General features: G+C 33.4%; 1 protein-coding gene and 1 long non-coding RNA gene across 2 annotated transcripts in view; one reads left to right on the top strand and one right to left on the bottom strand.

Moving 5' to 3' along the window:
- Positions 1–17,913, bottom strand: part of LOC107968131 (uncharacterized) — a 28,032-nt gene extending 10,119 nt beyond the window's left edge. The window contains exon 1 of the long non-coding RNA XR_001709071.3: positions 381–17,913. This is a non-coding gene — a long non-coding RNA (uncharacterized LOC107968131). The remainder of the gene's footprint in view (positions 1–380) is intronic.
- The window catches only part of LOC104001989 (uncharacterized), a 355,145-nt gene that overhangs the window by 41,658 nt on the left and 294,684 nt on the right, over positions 1–18,803 (top strand). The window lies entirely within an intron of this gene.

Below are 18,803 nucleotides of genomic sequence, written 5' to 3'. Positions count from 1 at the left end.
AATCACTGATCTGTGCCACAAAACTCTTGAAAAATGTTATTTACTTTATTCTGTATTCTTTAGTCCTATTTTCCTCTCCCTTATACCACATAGAAAGACATTTTATAATGTTGAACATGGAAAAATTTTTGGCACACATTTTTTTTAAAATAGGCATTTATATTCAGTGCTTGAATTTTAAGTTGCATAATAAAAGTGTTGGATATTTGATTTTAGAGATTTGTCCATGTTGTTGTTTTCGTATCTAGTCTTTTAACAGCTGGCCAGGGTTCCATGGTGCATGCCCATCAAAGCAAACTGCACACTTGCCTAATGATGTACAACTTGCTACAACAAATCTCACTGTAATACCATACTTGAATATATTCCCTCATACTTACCTATGAGATAATGTCTTTAGTTATATACCAAGTGGAATTTCTATGTCATAGTTGATGAAAGGAAAGAGTTAACAGCAGGCCCGTGATCTATTTTTTCCACCTCTTCTTTAGGAATGGGATAGAATGAAAGATGTTCCAGTCAAATCATCTTTTAAACATATTAATGTCAGGACTCTGCAAAACATATGTTGTTATTTTCTAGTGGGTGAGCCCTTATCTTTGAAATATTTTGGACAACTCTATTAGTTTGCCAGAGCTACCACAACAAAATACCATAGACTGAGTGGCTTCAACAACAGAAATTTATTTTTTCACAGTTCTAGGGGCAAGAATTACAATATTGAGGTACCAAAAGTTTTGATTTTCTCTGGCATCTCTCTCCTTGGCTTGTGGATGTCCACCTTCTTGCTATGTGTTCACATGGTTTTTCCTCTGTGTAGACACATTGCTGGTTTCTCTTTGTATGTCAAGATTTCCTCTTATGAGTACACAAATCAAACTGAATGAAGGTCCACTTTAACAGTTGCTTTTTAACTTTATTATCTCTTTAAAGTCCCTGTCTTCAAATACAGATACATTCTGAGATACTGGGGATTACAACTTTGACATAAGAATTTTGGGAGAACATGATTCAGCCTATGTACCTGGTTGATCTATGTTGTTTATTGTAAATTCACCTAGCATATAACCTTAGAAAATGTCTTCTAGACCAGATAATTTTCAGAACACAACATAAAAATATTTCATGACTTGCATAGCTCCTTTTTGTGTAAGTTATATCCTTCTAGCATAGCTGAGACCTATATGTTAAATCTGTGTCTGACGCACCATAAAATAAAAAGTTAGGACTCAAGAACAGTCCTGGATTTCTCCATGCTTCTTTCATGCTTCACAATTACCCATGTGTTCTGTAAAAGGGTCATATATGCAAAGTGGCCTCCAAGTACCAAAGGAGCCAAGAAGCTGAAGAAGGAGGCAGACAAATCCAGTTTGTTGGTTTTGAGTGATTTATTAAGGGAACTTGCAGAAAGAATAGTGGCCTTTGGCAACCACAACACAGGTAGATTTTTACACTGTGAACTCTCAGACCCACGGGTTACATCTTGGGGGAAAAGCCTATGTATGCTAGAAGGAACGTGTAAGTGGTTGCAGACATTTCAGCCTATAATTTCTGTGACTGTAAGGGTTGTTTTGGAGGAAACTTTCTGTGAGTAGGTGTTCTTACATAAGGAGCAATAATACATCAACTAGACATTTTGGCGGCATTCCTGGACTGCAGTTAGTCAGATGTTAAATGGCAGATTAGCATTTAATAAAGTCACTCTTGTCCCTACACCACGGTCCTAAAATTATTAGTAAATTTTGATATTTAATAAGATCTCAGATTCATGTGTGTCTTATTGAACAACTAACACTTTGTGTTGTTATGTGCAGTTACAGAAACTGATGGGATGTTTTGTTCTTATGTCTACACATTATCAGTCCCTCTATCACTCTATTCATAAGGACTTTAGAATCATAACACTTAACTCACATTTTTAATTTTAAAACATATTGAGGATCCATTGATCATATTTTTGTACCATGTTATTAAACAACTCATTAGTATGTATTATCTGTTTTTTGTATTTAAAAATGTTGAAAGGTATTCAAAAAGAGAAGCCAAAATACTTTGTAGTATAAGAAGGAATAAAAAATATGAAAAATGTATGATGACACGTATCCACCACTTATTATCATCCGGAGTAAATTTATTGCCCCCAAAATTTTGTGTTCTACCTATTTATCCTTTCCTCTTGCAACTCCTGTCAACCACTAATCTTCTCACTGTCTCCATAGTTTTGCCTTTCCTATATGCCCTATAGTTGGAATCATACAGTATACAGTCTTTCTAAATTGATTTCTTTCACTTAATAATATACGTTTAAAGCTCCTCCACATCTTTTCGTAGCTTTATAGCTCTTTCTTTTTAGGAGTGAATGATATTCTATTGTTTTAGCACAGTTTATTTATCTATTCATATACTGAAAAACATCTTGGTTGCTTCCAAGTTTTTGACAGTGATGAATAAAGTTGATATAAACATCTGTGTGTAAGATTTTTATAGACATAAGTTTTTAACTCCTTTGGGTGAATACCAAGAAATGTGATTACTGAATAGTATGATAGGAGTATGTTTAATTTTGCAAGAAACTGCCAAATTTTATTCCAAAGAAACTGTACGATTTGCATTTTCACTAGCAATAAATGAGATTTCCTGTTGCTCCACATCCTTGTCAGCATTTGATGTTGTCAATGTTCTAGACTGTGGCCCATTCTAATATGTATGCAGTAGTTTTTTATTATTGTTTTAATTTTCATTTTCCTGATGACATATAATGTGAAATATGTTTTCATACACTTATTTGCCATCTGTATATTTTCTCTGGTGAAGTTCTGTTTAGGTCTTTCACCAATTTAAAAATCTAGTGTCTTTTTTATTGTGGAGTTTTAAGGGTTCTTTGAATATTTTGGCTAATAGTTTTTTTTATCAGATGTGTGTCCTGAAAATATCTTCTCCCATGCTTGTCTTTTCATTCTCTTGACAGTGTCTTTTTCAGGACAGAAATTTTTAATTTGAATAACGTCTATTTTATTAATTTTTTATTTCATCAATCATGCCTTTGGTGTTGTATCTAAAATGTCATCACCAAATCAAAGGTCATCTATTTTTTCCTATGTAATCTCTAAGTGTTTTATGGTTTTTCAATTTAACATTTAGGTGTGTGATTCATTTTCAGTTAATTTTTGTGAATGGAATAGGGTCTGTGTCTAGAGTCATCTTTTTGTATGTGGATGTCCAAGTGTACAAGGACCGTTTGCTGAAAAGACTACAAGAGATCTTCAAACAGTTCATAAAAATTTTCTAAATTTTCCATGAATTTCAACTTTTTTCACAAAAATAAACTTGCATTGTCTTGTTGTAACATGTCTAAACAGGATCTAGTTTGAGGTACTAAGAAGAATATGACACCAGTTTGAAAATAACCCCTATCAGAGCAGCATGAATTCTGCTAAAATGAAGCAAGAACAAGCATCAAATTTATGGTGAGGCTTGAGCCGAAACAGAAAAATAATTGACCAAAAGCCTATGGGGACAATACCCAAAAGAAATCAGCAGTTTACAAATTATAACTGAAGTTAAGAAGAGACAAGATGATGTTGAAGATGAAAGCTCACTAAAGCAGACCATCCACATCAGTTTGTGAGAAAAAAAAAAATCTTGTTTGTGCCCTAATTGAAGAGCACCAAAAATTAACAGCACAATTAGGTAACAGCCTGGAAACCTCAATTGGTCCAGCCTACACAATTCTGATTGTAAAATCAAAGGTGAGCAAACTTTTCACTTTGTGGGTGCCAAAACCATTGCACACAGATGAGCTACAGATAAGAGTAGAGCTTTCAATTGAAATTTTAAAAAGTGGAATCAATATCATGAAGCATTTCTTTGAAGAATTGTAACAAAAGATGGAACATGGCTTTAACAGTATGATCTCGAAGACAAAGAAGAATCAAAGCAATGGCTACCAAGAGATGGAAGTGGACTAGTCAAAGTAAAACAGATCAGTCAAGAGCAAATATCATGGTGACAGTTTTTAAGGATGCTCAAAGGAATTTCGATTGTTGACTTTCTGGAGGGCCAAATAATGATAACATCTGTTTATTATAAGGGTGTTTTGAGAAAGTTTGCCACAGCTTTAGCAGAAAACACCTGAGAGAGCTTCACTAGAGTCTTTTCTCCACCATGACAAGGTTCCTGCTCATACCTCTCAAACAAGAGCAATTTTGCAAGAGTTTCAATGGGAAATCATTAGGCATCCCCCTTGCAGTTTTAATTTGATTTCTTCTGATTTCTTTTTCTTCCTAATATTAAAAAATCTAAAAAGGGTGGCCATTTTTCTTCAGTTGATAATGTAAAAAAGCATTGACATTGGTAAATTCCCAAGACCCTCAGTTCTTTAGGGATTGACTCAATAATTGGTACCATCTCTTACAAAATTGTCTTGAACTTGATGGAGTTAATGTTAAAAAGTTTATATCTTTAATTTTTATCTTTAAATTCCAGTTTTCTACATATTTTAAAAATTTCCCTCATATCTTTCCTGCATTGTGTTGCCTTTGTACTTTGTGAAAGATCAATTGGCTATATTTATATGGGTTTATTCCTTCACTCTCTGTTCTTTTCCATTGATCTATTTGTGTATTTCTTTGTCAATACAACCCTGAATTGATTACCTTAGCTTTGTAGAAATTCTCAAAGCAAGGTAGTATCAGTCCTCTAACTTTATTCTTTTTCTTTAATACTGTGTTTGCTATTCTGCATCTTTTGCCTATTCATATTAATATTAGAATCAATTTATCATTATCCATAAGATAACTTGGGATTTTATATTGAGATTACACTGAACCTGTAAATTAAGTTGGAAAGAATGATATCTTTACAATATTGAGTCTTCCTCTTTATGAACATGAAATACTTCTCCAAGTTTTTAGCTCTTCTTTAATTTCTTTCATCACAGTTTTGTACTTTACTTCATATAAGTCTTGAACATAGTTTGTTAGATTTATACATAAATATTTCTTTTCTGGGTGCTAATGTAAAGTTTATTGCATTTTTTAATACGCAAAAATTACCAATGTAAAACACAACAAATAAGTGCTTGCATTATAAATACATTTGTTGCAAATAACAAAAAGTCCAAATATCAATGCCTTTAACATAAAATAGATTTACTGTTTCCTTATACTTATAAGATGCTCCTTCAGGTAACAGACTGTATTCCAGGTACACAGAAGAAGGAATAAAAACCAAAGAAATTTATGAGCCTTTTTTTTTTAATCAGGAAGACACTAAAACTCTCACTGAAGCCTTTTATCTAATTCCTCTTACATATTATTGGTTAGAATTTTATCTCATGGTCAAGCTTTGCTGCAAGACAATATGAAAAAGGTGTGTATTTTGAGCATTACATGTTGAAACTTCAATATAGATATTTTTACAGTGGGGAAAAAAGAGTACAACAGATATTGAATAGACAACTAAGAGTTATGGCTAAATTAATACTTCAGAAACTTATGTGTAGAACAGCTGAATATTTGAAAGAACAGGCCAACAAACTTATATTAGTCTTGAGTTCTCTAATTTATATATTTATTTTAAATTAATATAAAAATAAGCATCTGTTTCTGTAAAGCATATGGTTGTTAGGTTGTTAAATAGATATTCAATAATAAAGTTTGCTTTGTTTATGAAAGAAATAGTTGCTCAGAATTTTTTCCAGGAGACATTAGCAAATGATGCTAGGAATAAAAATTTACTCATAATTTCTCTATTTTACAATACTATTAACAAATAATCACCATTAGAAAATGTAAAGGGGACCTGGGGTTTTAGTAAATCTCTGACATGTCCCTTACCATGATCACAGAATCTGTATGTATATGATTATCTTGTATAATCTTGCCAATCACTGCTCTTTGAAGTAATCATTCCTTTGATTGAAATTTTAACCTCTATTGTTGCATGAAACTATTTTTAACTGATTGTATATTTACTTGAGAAGTTGTCTTTTTTATATGACTACACTGTACATATCAGATATATGACTTCTTCATTTATATATCCTTTTATTATCTAACCAATTTTTAGCAAAGTGGGTTCCTCACATACACTTGTAGAACAAACATTAATAAATCAAATGAATACTGATGGCCTCATGATTCCACAAATTTGTTGTGTTTAGCAAATTTGTCTGAAACATAATTTCAACCCTAAACAAGATATGAACTAAACTTTATGCTCATGAGGGGTGTGTGTGTGTGTGTGTGCTTTTCACATTTTAGTAACAATCTATAAGCTAGGGATGCTGTGCAAGGTTCAGTAGAAGTTTTTATGGGTTTCTGTAATTGCTATTGTTGTATTTTATACCCTCATAATATCATGAGAAAATTTATCAATTCACACATGCTGAGTGATATGATTTGGCTGTGTCCCCACCCAAGTCTCATCTTGAATTGTAGCTCCCATAATTCCCCTGTGTCATGGGAGAAACCTGGTGGGATGGAATTGAATCATGGGGATGGATCTTTCAGTGCCATTGTCATGATAGTAAGTTAGCTTTCACAAAATCTGATGATTTTATAAGGGGCTTTTCCCCCTTTTGCACTGGACTTCTCTCTTGCCTGCTGCCATTTAAGACATGACTTTGCTCCTCATTTGCCTATTGCCATGATTGTGAGGCCTCCCCAGCCATGTGGAAATGTGAGTCAATTAAACCTCTTTCCTTTGTAAATTACCCTGTCTCGGGTATGTCTTTATTAGCATTGCAAGAATGAATAATACAATAAATTGTTACTGGGAGTGGGGTGCTATTTTAAAGATACCCAAAAATGTGAAAGTGACTTTGGAACTGGGGAACAGGCAGAGGTTGGAACAGTTTGGAGGACTCAGAAGAAGATAGGGAAATGTAGGAAAGTTTGGAACTTCTGAGAGACTTCTTGATTGGCTTTGACCAAAATGCTGATAGTTATATGGACAATAAAATCCAGGCTGAAAGGGTCTTAGATGGAGATGAAGAACTTTACTCTAGTTGGGAACTAGAGTAAAGGTCACTGTTGCTATACAAAGAGACTGGTAGCATTTTGCCCCTGCCCTGGAGATCCATGAAACTTTGAATTTGAGAGAGATGATTTGGAGTATCTGGTGGAAGAAATTTAAGCAGCAAAGCATTCAAGAGGTGACAGAGCATAAAAGTTTGAAAACCATAAAAGTTTGAAAACCATAAAAGTTTGAAAAGTTTGCAGCCTGATGCAGTAGAAAATAAAAACTCTTTTTCTGCGAAGAAATTCAAGCCAGCTGCAGAAATTCATATAAGTAACAAGGAGCCAGATGCTAATTTCCAAGGCAATGGGGAAAATGTCTCTAGGGCATTTCAGAGACCTTCATGGCAGCCCCTGACATCACAGGCCTGGAGGCCTAAGAGGAAAAAATGGTTTTGTGGGCTGGTCCCAGAGTCCCCCTCCCTGCTCTATGTAGTCTCCAAACATGGTGTTCTGCATCCCAGCTGTTTCAGCTCCAGCTGTGGCTAAAAGGGGCCATCACACAGCTCAGTCTGTTCCTTCAGAGGTTGCAAACCCCAAGCCTTGGTAGCTTACATGTGAAGTTGGGCCTGTGAGTGCACAGAAATCAAGAATTGAGGTTTTGGAACCTCCACCTAGATTTCAGAGGATGTATGGAAATGCCTGGGTGTCCAGGCAGAAGTTTGCTGCATGATTGGGGCCCTCATAAACAACCTCTGCTAGGGCAGTTCAGAAGGGAAATGTTGAGTTGGAGCCACCACACAGAGTCCCCACTGGAGCACTGCCTAGTAGAGCTGTGAGAAGAGTGCCACTGTCCCCTAAACGCCAGATGGTAGATCCATTGATAGCATGCTCCACATGCCTGGAAAAGCCACAGGAGCAGAGCTTCCCATGCTGTGGGAGCACACCTTTTGCTTTAGCATGAACTGGATGTGAGACATGGAGTAGAAGGAGATTATTTTGGAACTTTAAAGTTTAATGACTGCCCTATTGAATTTCAGACTTGCATGGGTCCTATAGCCCCTTTGCTTTGGCCAATTTCTTCCATTTGGATATTTACCCATTGCCTGTACACCCATTGTATCTGGGGGATAACTAACTTGCTTTTGATTTTATAGGCTCATAGGTAGAAGTGACTTGCCTTGTCTCAGATGGGAATTTTGACTGTGGACTTCTGAGTTAATACTGAAATGAGTTAAGACTTTGGACTGTTGAGAAGGCATGATTGGTTTTGAAATGTGAGGACATGAGATTTGGGAGGGGCCAGGGGTAGAATGATATGGTTTGGCTCTGTCCCCACCCAAAAGTATCATCTTGAATTGGGAGGAACCTGGTGGGAGGGAATTGTGTCATGGGGGTTGGTCTTTCCCATGCTGTTCTCATGGTAGTGAGTTAGTTCTCATGAGATCTGATAGTTTTATAAGGGGATTTTCCCTTCTTTGCACTGCACTTCTCTTTTGCCTGTTCCATGTAAGACATGACTTTGCTCCTCCTTTGCTTCTGTCATAATTGTGAGGCCTCCACAGCCACATGGAACTGTGAGTCCATTAAGCATCTTTTTCTTTATACATTACCTAGTCTTGGGTACATCTTTATTAGGAGCATGAGAATGGACTAACATGTAGTTTCTCTATTTTATAAGATTTGTCTCATTTTTGCCTATATTTGATAAGAAATTATGTTTTGTATATATTTAATTTGTTCCAACTTCAACTCTTGTGGGAACCATTATAATGTTCTTCCCTCAAAGTTGCTCATGTTTAATGCTGAGAACCTGTGAATATGGCAAGAGGGACTTTACAGATGCAGATGTGATTAAATTAAACATCTTGAGATGGAGGGATTATCCTGTATTACTCAATGGAACCAATGTAATCACAAGGATGCTTATAAGAGGGAGGCAGGAGAGTCAACCTCAGAGAGAGAGAGATTTGAAGATGTTACACTGTTGGCTTTGAAAATGGAACAAAGGGCCATGAGCAAACAAATGAAGGTGACATCAAGAAGCTTGAAACACAAAGAGAAATTCTCCTCTAGAGTCTTCAGAAGCAACACAACCCAAAAATACCTTGATTTTAGCCTAGTCAGACTCATCCTGGACTTCTTTCCTCCCAAAATTATGCTATTTAAAGCTACTATATTTTAGGTAACTGTAAACAGCAGTAATAGGACACTAATACAACTCCCTACCACAATTAATGAAAACAATCTCTTTTGGATGACACTTCAGAGTCTCTTTAAGTAAAATGTTCAATCCCTCAGAATCCTGCTTAATCCCTCTTTTGAACTCAAAATATAAGCAGCGACTTACAGTGTTTTTATATCACAGAGTTAAAGGGGACCCCAAAACTATGCAGAGACCATGGATCCTATGTCTTCAGTCAACTTTGTTCTTTTCTGATTACACTGCAAGTGTTGATTTAATGGTCAATTTTTTACCATTAAGTATAATGTTAGCTGTAAGGTTTTTTGTAGATTATCTTTAACCAGTTTTAGGAGGACTCCTCTCTATTCCTGTTTTCCTGAGAGTTTTTATAATAAATGGGCGTTGACATGTTTCACATGTTTTTTTCTGCATAGATTGTTATAATCAAGTGATTTTTGCTTTCTAGGCTAAAATTATGTGTCATGGTATTAATTAATTTGTGACCCTTGAACTAGTCATGTGTTCCTAGTGTAACCTTAATTGGTCATGGTGTATAATTGTTATTACTAAATTAGACTTGTTAACATTTTAAAAATAATTTTGTGTTTATATTCGTAAGTGGTAGACTCTATAATTTTTGTTTTCATTTTTTGATATCAGATATCAGCATAATAGTAGTCTTATAAAATAAATTAAAGATTGTTGCTTCCTTTTATCTGAAAGAGTTTGTAAACTCATATTAATACTTCAAAAATTTGATATAATTCTTGATGAAAACCATTTGGGCATATAACTTTCTTTTTCAAGAGGTTTATAATTTAAAAATCCACTTAATAGCTATAAGGTTATTCAAATTATCTATTTCATCTTGGGTGAGTTGTGAAAATATTTTCAAGACTTGGTCCAGTTTGTCTAAGTTGTCAAATTTATATGTTTTAGAGTTGTTTATAGTATTCCTTTATTACCTTTTATATATATACATATAGGATTTATAATTGTATCCTATTTTTATTCCTGATATTTATACTAATAATTTGGTTATTCTTTTTTCCTTACTGTTACTAGAGATATGTTAATATTATTGATTTTTTCAAAGAATAAACTCTTTGTCTCATTGGTTGTTTTCCAATATTTATGTTTTTATTTTTTTATTTTATTCACTTATAGTCTTATTATTTTCTTTCCTATGCTTACTTTGGGTTTATTTTACAGCTTTTTATATATATTCTTTAAGTGGGAGAGTAGATGATTTATTTGATGCTTTTAATTTTTTTGAATGTCTTTATTTATAGCTATACATTTCTTTCTCAACACTGATTTAGCTGTCTCCCACAAATTTTGGTACGTTGTCTATTCCATTTCATTTTATTTCAATATATTTTCACAAATTCCTTTGAGACTTTTTTGACCCATAGATTATTTACAAGTTTCTAGATAATTTTCAAGTGTTTGAATATTTTTCTGTTTTTTTGTTACTGATTTTTAGTTTGATACTATTGTGATTAGAGAGCATACTCTGTATGATTTCTAGGTTTTTACATTTTTGAAGACTTTTTTAATGTTCCAGAATATTATCTTTCTTTGGTTATGTTCTGTGGGCACTTAAAATTAATGTGTATTCTCCTGTTGTTTCTTGGCATGTTCTAGAAATATTGATTAGATCTTGGTGGTTGATGGTGTTGCTGAGTTTTGTTGAAATTCTGTTTAGTTGCTCTACTAATTCTTCAGAGAAGGATGTTGAAGTCTCTGATCATTATTGTGGTTTTGTCTATTTCTTTTTCAGTTTTTTCAGTTTTCACTTCACATATTTTATAGCTCTGGTGTTCAGTGCATGAACTTTAGGATTGCTACGTCTTTTTGGTAGATTGCCCTTTCTATCATTATATAATGTCCCTCTCTGTCTCTAGTAATTGTCTTTGCTCTGAAGTCTACTTTATCTAATATTATATTCAAGCTTGTTTTCACATTAACATGATTCACATTTTCATGATTTGTCTTTATCCATCCTTTTAGTGTCAACCTGCCTATAGCATTATACTTGAAGTGAATTTCTTGTTGACAAAAAATAATAGTCATGTTATTTAATCCACTCTGCCAATCGTTTTATTGGACAATTCAGACCATTTCCATTTAATATAAATATTGATGTTAGGTTTAAAATCTATCATTTTATTTTTGTTTTAGTTTATCTCTTTTTTAATATTTTTTCTGATTTTTTCTGCTTTTATGATGAGTACTTTAACTGTTTTTTGACTTCCATTTCTCTCTGTGTGTATATGTATGTATGTATCTATTTCATTTTTCTATAAGCTTTGTTGGTGGTTGTGCCAAGTATTTCATAATACAGATACATAATTTATCATGGTATACTGGTGTTATTTTGATCAGTTCAAGTGAAATATAGAAATCTTACCTCTGTTTACATTGTAACTGCTCCCTGCTATAACTGTCTTAAAGACTTCCTCTACATATAATAAGAACAAAATAAATCAGTGATATAATTTTTGACTCAATGTCAACAATAATCTAGACAACTCAAGAGAAGAAGAGTGTTTCATATTAGCTGATTTATTTATTTATTTTTCTTCATTTTTTGCTTTATTTTTTAAATAATTTTTTCACTTTTATTTAGTTATTTTTTAATTTTCAATTTTTATAGATACATAACAGCTGTACATATTTATGGGGTAAAAGTGAAATTTTGATCCAAGCATACAATGTGTAATAATCAAATCATGGTAATTGGGATATCCATTACTTAAGGACTTTTTTTAAGAAACATTCCAGTTTCTTACTCTTACTAGATATATGTTAATATTAACAGTTTCACTTGTTCAGTTATTTTGAAATATACTATATATATATATAACTAGATACATGTTAATATAAAGTTTCACTTGTTTAGTTATTTTGAAATATACTGTAAGTTCTTATTAACATAGTCATTCTATTGTGCTACTAAACACTAGATCTTATTCCCTGTAACTATATTTTTTATACCAATTAAGAATCTCCACTTATTCTGCCCCTACTGTCCCTTACAATACATTTACTGGTAGCAAATTTTCTTAGTTCTCACTCCTGTGAGAACGTCTTGATTTTTCTTTCATTCTTGAAGGCTATTTTCACTGTCTATAGGATTATGAGCTTTCCTGGCCTCCATTGTTTGTGAAGAAAAATTTCTGTCATTATAATAGTTTTTTTCCTATAGTTTCTAAAATATAATGAAGATGTATCATAGTGACATAGATGTATTTAGTCTTATTCTGTTTGGTGTTCATTCAGCTTCTTGAATTTATATCTTTTATGGTTTTTTGCCAAATTTGGGGAAGTATCCCCCTATTATTACTTCAGGTAATTTTTTACCCCAGTCTTTTTTCTTATTCCAGTGCTTTGACGACAGAAAATGTAGATATTTCACTATATGATCGTTTGCTACATAATGATATTTTGGTCAATGATGGGTTGTATATATTGTGGTGTCCCATAAGATCATAATAGCATGATTTAACTGTACCATTTCTATGTTTAGATAAGTTTAGATAAACAAATACTTACCATTTTGTTATAGTTGCCTACAGTATTACATGTTGTACGAGTTTAGCCTAGGAGCAATAGGCTTTGTAGGTTATACCACTGAGATTTGTGTATAATATACTCTATGGTGTTTGCACAATGACAAAATCACCCGAGGATGTATTTCTCAGAATATATCCTCATTGTTAAGTGATACATGGCTATATTTTCACAGTTGCTGGAGAATTTGTGTCTAATTTTCTCAATTTTGCAGATTGTATAATTTCTACCTACAGTCTTTCATTCATTTTTTTCTCCCCTCTATTCTATATTGAACCCATCCACTGAACTTCATATTTTTGTAATTGAATGTTTTAATTCTAAAATTCCATTTTGCTCCTCTTGATATGTTCTATTTCTCTGCTAAGATGCTTCAACTCTTTGTTGACACATCCTTTTGTTTTTTAAGGATATTCGTTTGTAATTGCTTACTGAAGCATAATTATTATAACTGCTTTAAAATATTTTTAGATTATATAAACATCTCTGTCATCTCATTGTTGGCATCTATTGCTCACCTTTTTAATCAAGTTTGATATCTTCCTACTTCTTGGTATGATAAGTGATTTATTATTGAAGACCTGACATTTTTATGTTATTTTGTGGGACACTAAATTTTCTTTAAACTTTCTGTTTTAACTGGCTTTCTGTGACACTGCTCCAGCAGAGGAAGAAAAGCAGCTGGTTATAAATACAAGTCCAGGTTACTTACTCATCCTTCATTGAAACCCAAGGGGAGTGGTCTTTTGATACCACTAGGTGAGTGCTGATGTGTTGGTGCCTCACATGACATCTACCGACATTATAGTGAGAGTGGCTTTGTTATCACTGGGTAATGGTGAAATTCCTGATTCTCCAGTAGGCTTTCTCTGACGCCACCCAGGCATCAAGGATGAAGGGCACTACATTACCGATGGGTGAGGTGAAAGCCCATGTTCTTCATGTGGTTTTCACTGACATTGCTGGACAGAGGACTTGTTACAGGCTGATGGTGATGTATCAATTTCCTATTTGACTTTCTCTACCATCAGGACCAGCAGATATCTTTTAACAAACTTGTGACGGTGAAAATCAAGATTTCCAGGTCAGTCTTTTCTGACTCAGACACAATTTTTGTGGATGTTGTTTTCTTGATTTGTTTTTTGGTGTTTGCCTGGAGTAGAGTGGTTACTATGTAAAAGTTTTCTCTCTAGCTAGGCTGCTTTTCTACTAGTTCTTTGGCTAGAGAAAAGAGCCATTTTCTGGAGGATTTTTTCTGTGCCCATTGGCATTTTCAGGCAGCTTTTTCAGCTCCAAGTCTAGTATATATGAGACAAAAACCAAGCCGAAGAAACTATCATTGTGTTGTTTTTTGTTCCTGAGGTCCCTCACTGGTCTACTGTCTTCTTTACACCTATATAGGGTCTTTTTACATTTATTTTATGTATAATGTACAAGGTTTTAGCTATGATTAGTGAGAGGAATAGGAAAAAGTATTTCTACTCCATCTTCCCAAAAGTGGAAGTCACTCCTAAAAACGTGGTTTCAAGTTTCCAATGTTAGGAATTTTATAGATGTCTATTTTTCTTATTTCTGATTATATTCCATAGGAATAACAAAGCCAGATGATTTTATTTCTTTTAAACTAATTAAATCATACAGACATCTTAATGAATATTCCATTTTCATCTGGAAACAATGCATACTCTTCTGTTTTGAAGTAGAATGTTCTATAAATGTAATTTAGAAAAAACTGGTTAACAATGTAATTTAAGTCTTCTGTATTCGTATTTGTTTCCCCTATAAATGTTATATAAATGAAAAGCAGATGTGTGTTGAAATCTCAGTCTTATAGCGTGAATTTATCTATTTCTTCTTTCAATTATTTTGATTTTTGCTTCATATATTTCAAAGTTCTGTTATTAAGCCTGTATATGTTGAAATTATTATGTCATCTTGGTGAGCTAGTCTCTTTATCATTAAAAAAAAATCCCTCTTTTTCCCAGGGAACATAAATTGTTTTGAAGTCTCTTTTTTTAATATTAATATAGATACATCAGATTTTTATACATAACAATGTCAAGGTATGGTCTTTTCTACTTCTTAACTTCAAAACAAATTATGATGAAACTATCTTTTAACTTTTGACCTGTTTACAAGTAAAATTACTTTCTTGAGGTCAGCATATAGATTGACTTTGGTTCTCTATTAATTCTATCAATGGCTCCCTTTTATTTGGAGATTGTAGTACATTTATAATGATTTACTTTTCTATAATGTTGAGGTTAAATCTATCATTTTGCTTTTCATTTTCTTTTGTTCTCAAGGTTCTTTTCTCTTTTTTTTTGTCTTTTCTTGGCTTCTAAGACATTAATTATTTTTAAAAATTATTTTATTTTCCATATTAGCACATTATCTATACCCACTGGCCCTTTATTACATAGAGGAATGAGCACCAGACAAATAGAAAAATGAGTTGTGCTGTGTACTTTGTTTTGTTTGTAATTAATTGATATTAAATTGACCAAGCTGGGTGGGCATGGTGGCTCACACCTCTAATTCCAGCACTTTGGGAGGCCAAGGCTGAAGGATCACTTAAGCCTAAGAGTTCAAGACCAGCCCTGGCAACAAAGCAATACACCATCTATACAAAAAAATTAAAAAATTAGCAGGCATGGTGACATGTACCTATAGTCCCAGCCACTCAGAAGGCTGAGGTGGGAGGATCAGTTGAACCAAGAAGTTCTAGATTGCAGTGAGCTATGTTCACACTCCTGCACTCTAGCCTAGGTGACAGAGTGGGACCTTATCTCAAATAAATAAATGAATTTTTAAAAAAGTATATGTATCTTTTTTGACCTCTTTAACCAACTGTAGTATTAGATGGTTTTAGCTGCTTAATTCTGTTTTATTACCTATATATAAACCATTGTAATTTACTTGTACAGCAAGCTTATTTTAAATAGAGCTTCTAAATTTTTAATTAAATGATTAATTAATTTTAACCAAATAAATCACATAAAACATCAAATATGCTTTGAGGCATAAACCAACATTATCTGCTCCAAATATATTAATACATATACAAATATTATACATAGAATTTTCACTACTTAAAAAATTTAAAAGCAGATTTTAGTAACATTTTTCTTATTTCAATTAGTGTGTTAATCATGTACAAGCTATTGCAATCCATGTTTACAATTCTACAAAAACATAAGTAGTTACAAATTCTTGTAAAATGATATAGTCATAAATAAAATTCTGAAGTTGAAAATATCTGTTTTTATTGTCTTCTAATTTTTCTTTATGAAGTGTAATAACACGTGAAGGTGAGACAAGCATTTAAATTGCAAACAAAAGAAGAAGAAAAGCAATTAACTGATTCAATCAACTGGATGAGTTCTTGAATACACCAGGGAAGAATATCAAGTTTTAAGTAGTAAAACATTTTAAGTAGTAAAAGTTTCAAATAAGGGATGCAATAGAAAATTTTGTTGCAACAAGATAGCTTCAAAGATAGCTTAAGTACTGGTTATACTTTTCAAAACTTATTTTATAAGCTATAAAGGAATGCCTACACAGCATAATATCTGATATTATAGTAGTCAATTTTTTTTATAAAAGGACCCTGAAATTTTTATTATTATTATTACTCCCTGTACTTAGCAAAGAAAATAGTATTTATGTCTCATTAGGAAACATTACACAGTATTACAACAAGCAGATATTATTTTAAGGTTCTCTTTTATCCCAACATAATATGTTTCTCAAAATTTTTGAGATACAATTACCAATATCCTTTAAAACTCTGTTTATTTTTGTTTAAGCATTTGGATTTCAGAAAAACATTATGTCACTTGAATTTGAATTTTTTTTTATTTTTATTCAAACTGTGAACCCAAAAGTATTTGAGGCAGGTTTCAATCAATTTAGAAAGTTTATTTTGCCAAGGTTAAGGATTCACATATGATAAAGCCATTCATGTGGTTTGGGGACCTTAGAATTTTATTTTGTTTTAACATTCTCCCTCTTCTGGCCAAGGTTTGCCAGAGACAGCATCAATGGCCTCCAAATGTTTATTTTGTTCCATAGCATTTCCAGGGCTAAAGGACTGTCTGCCTCAGGTCCATCCTGTCCCTCGGTGGGACACTCTGTGGCAGAGGGACTTAGAGTCAAGAGACTTATAGCCAATTAAATATTCCAGGCCAGATAGGAATGAACATGGACAGGCATTCATTATCCCGTAATTTTTTTGTTGTTTTAAAGAGCCAACAAACAAAAAGCCAAAGGCGAGGTTACAAAACTGAATTATATTTAACTTCTGTGTGTTGAGCTACTGCAATCTTGGTTTTAGTTACAGACATATAACAATTCACTATATAAAGCATAACATTGTTCTGAAAAATAAATTTTAAATATATATTTATCTGCACAACTCATAACTAAGAGTATTATACTCAGGAGGCTTGGTCACGAGGTATCATAATCCTCTTAGTAATTATTTTCTCTTAATTGTATGGGAAGCAGGAAATTCCTTATGGTTGAGGTGAATGAAAAGGTGCTACATAATAGCTCAGAAAACAAAGTCCTTTGTTTTACTAGCCGTTTCGGTGTATTTGTACCCATCTTTGATTTGGAGTGTCTGACCTTGATCTACTTCTATCCCTCAAAACCAGCCCTTACAATCTTATGTGCCAACCTCTTCCATGATAGTCTCTGGGCCTAGAGGGAGGGGGCTTCTATAGCCTTAAACAGCAGGTTATTTGCAGTGAAAAACAGATCAGGCCCAGTGGAATGCCAAATGAGGGAAATTTGCATCTTGTAGCCAAGAAATAATTCATGATTCAATCTACACTCAAAAACAAAAGTCAGGGCTGAAATCTAGTAAAAAGTGTAATAGTTTTACTTTGAAACAATTTCTTCCTCTCTCTAGCCCTCCTTTCCTATTGTAGAGAAATTATAGTAAGACTAATTTGTGTGCAAAATAAGTTTTAGGCTCATTGTACTTTGCCTGATTATTTGCATAAATTGCAGCAAGAATTGATTGCCATATAGGCTCTTTCTAAGTTGGCTTTTCTGAAAGTTTACCTAACAATATGTTATTCTAGTTAAAGCTCTGGTAAAATAACCAGTGTCTCAAATAATCCTGTTTTAAAAGAAAAGACTCTTACTAAACTTATGTAAATAAATATATTTTCATAAAATCAGAATACTCACGGTTTCTGAATTTTGGAGAATTCAGAGAGAAAGGTAAATTTGCTCACAAAAATATACTTCGTCCAATTGCTCTAAACTATAAAAAACAGAAAAGAAAAAGATTTTCTAGAATTTTCCTTGGAGCGGCACCGTTCCAAACAAGATGTGGTTTGTTCACCTTGGAACTGCTATTCACATGCTAAGTAGCTCGTCTTAGATGAGAGCTGTTTACTAGGCACTGTAGAATCTAGCAGCTCCTCACACAGTTAGTTACTTCTAGGGAAAATGGAGGTTCCCTGCTCATGAGAATTTCCTTCTGCCATCCCTAGGTAGTAAGATTCTATTTAAACCATTTTTATTTTATTATAGAACTCTTTGGGGCACCACTGTTTCCATTAGCATAAGGGTAGTTTCAATTAACATTTCATAGCAAGGCAGTAAATGCTCCTCAGGTGGATATTCTCTAGTCCAGAAGTTGTCATTGGGAAGTGCTTACAGTCTTTTGTCATCAGTCCCAATAAATGTTCCACAAAGGGCTATAAAGTGGAGGATTTTTCCTGATTAGCACTCCAACTTTTGCCCTATATTCTGTGGGCTCAGGCAATCTTACTAGTTCCTATTTATTTACCATGTCTATATTCTCTTTGGGAAATGCACAAGGGGAGAGGAAAAGACACACACACAATACCTTTAAAAGTAAACAAACTTTATCCCATGTATATGGCAATGCAGATGTAATAAGCAAATTATATAATAATAAGCAAATGATATAATAAGCAGATTGACATAATAAGCAAATCACAATGGGAAGGGGAGAAGGGAAAAGATTTTTACACTCACCAGACTGTGGAGGATTCACCACCAGACTGGATAGCAACAGCCTGGGCTTCAGAGTCAGCTACTCC

This window comes from Pan troglodytes, chromosome 15 (genome assembly GCF_028858775.2).
Source record: "Pan troglodytes isolate AG18354 chromosome 15, NHGRI_mPanTro3-v2.0_pri, whole genome shotgun sequence".
Taxonomy (NCBI): domain Eukaryota; kingdom Metazoa; phylum Chordata; class Mammalia; order Primates; family Hominidae; genus Pan; species Pan troglodytes.
Note: the sequence above shows the minus strand (reverse complement) of the source record. Positions and strands in the feature narration are given on the sequence as shown.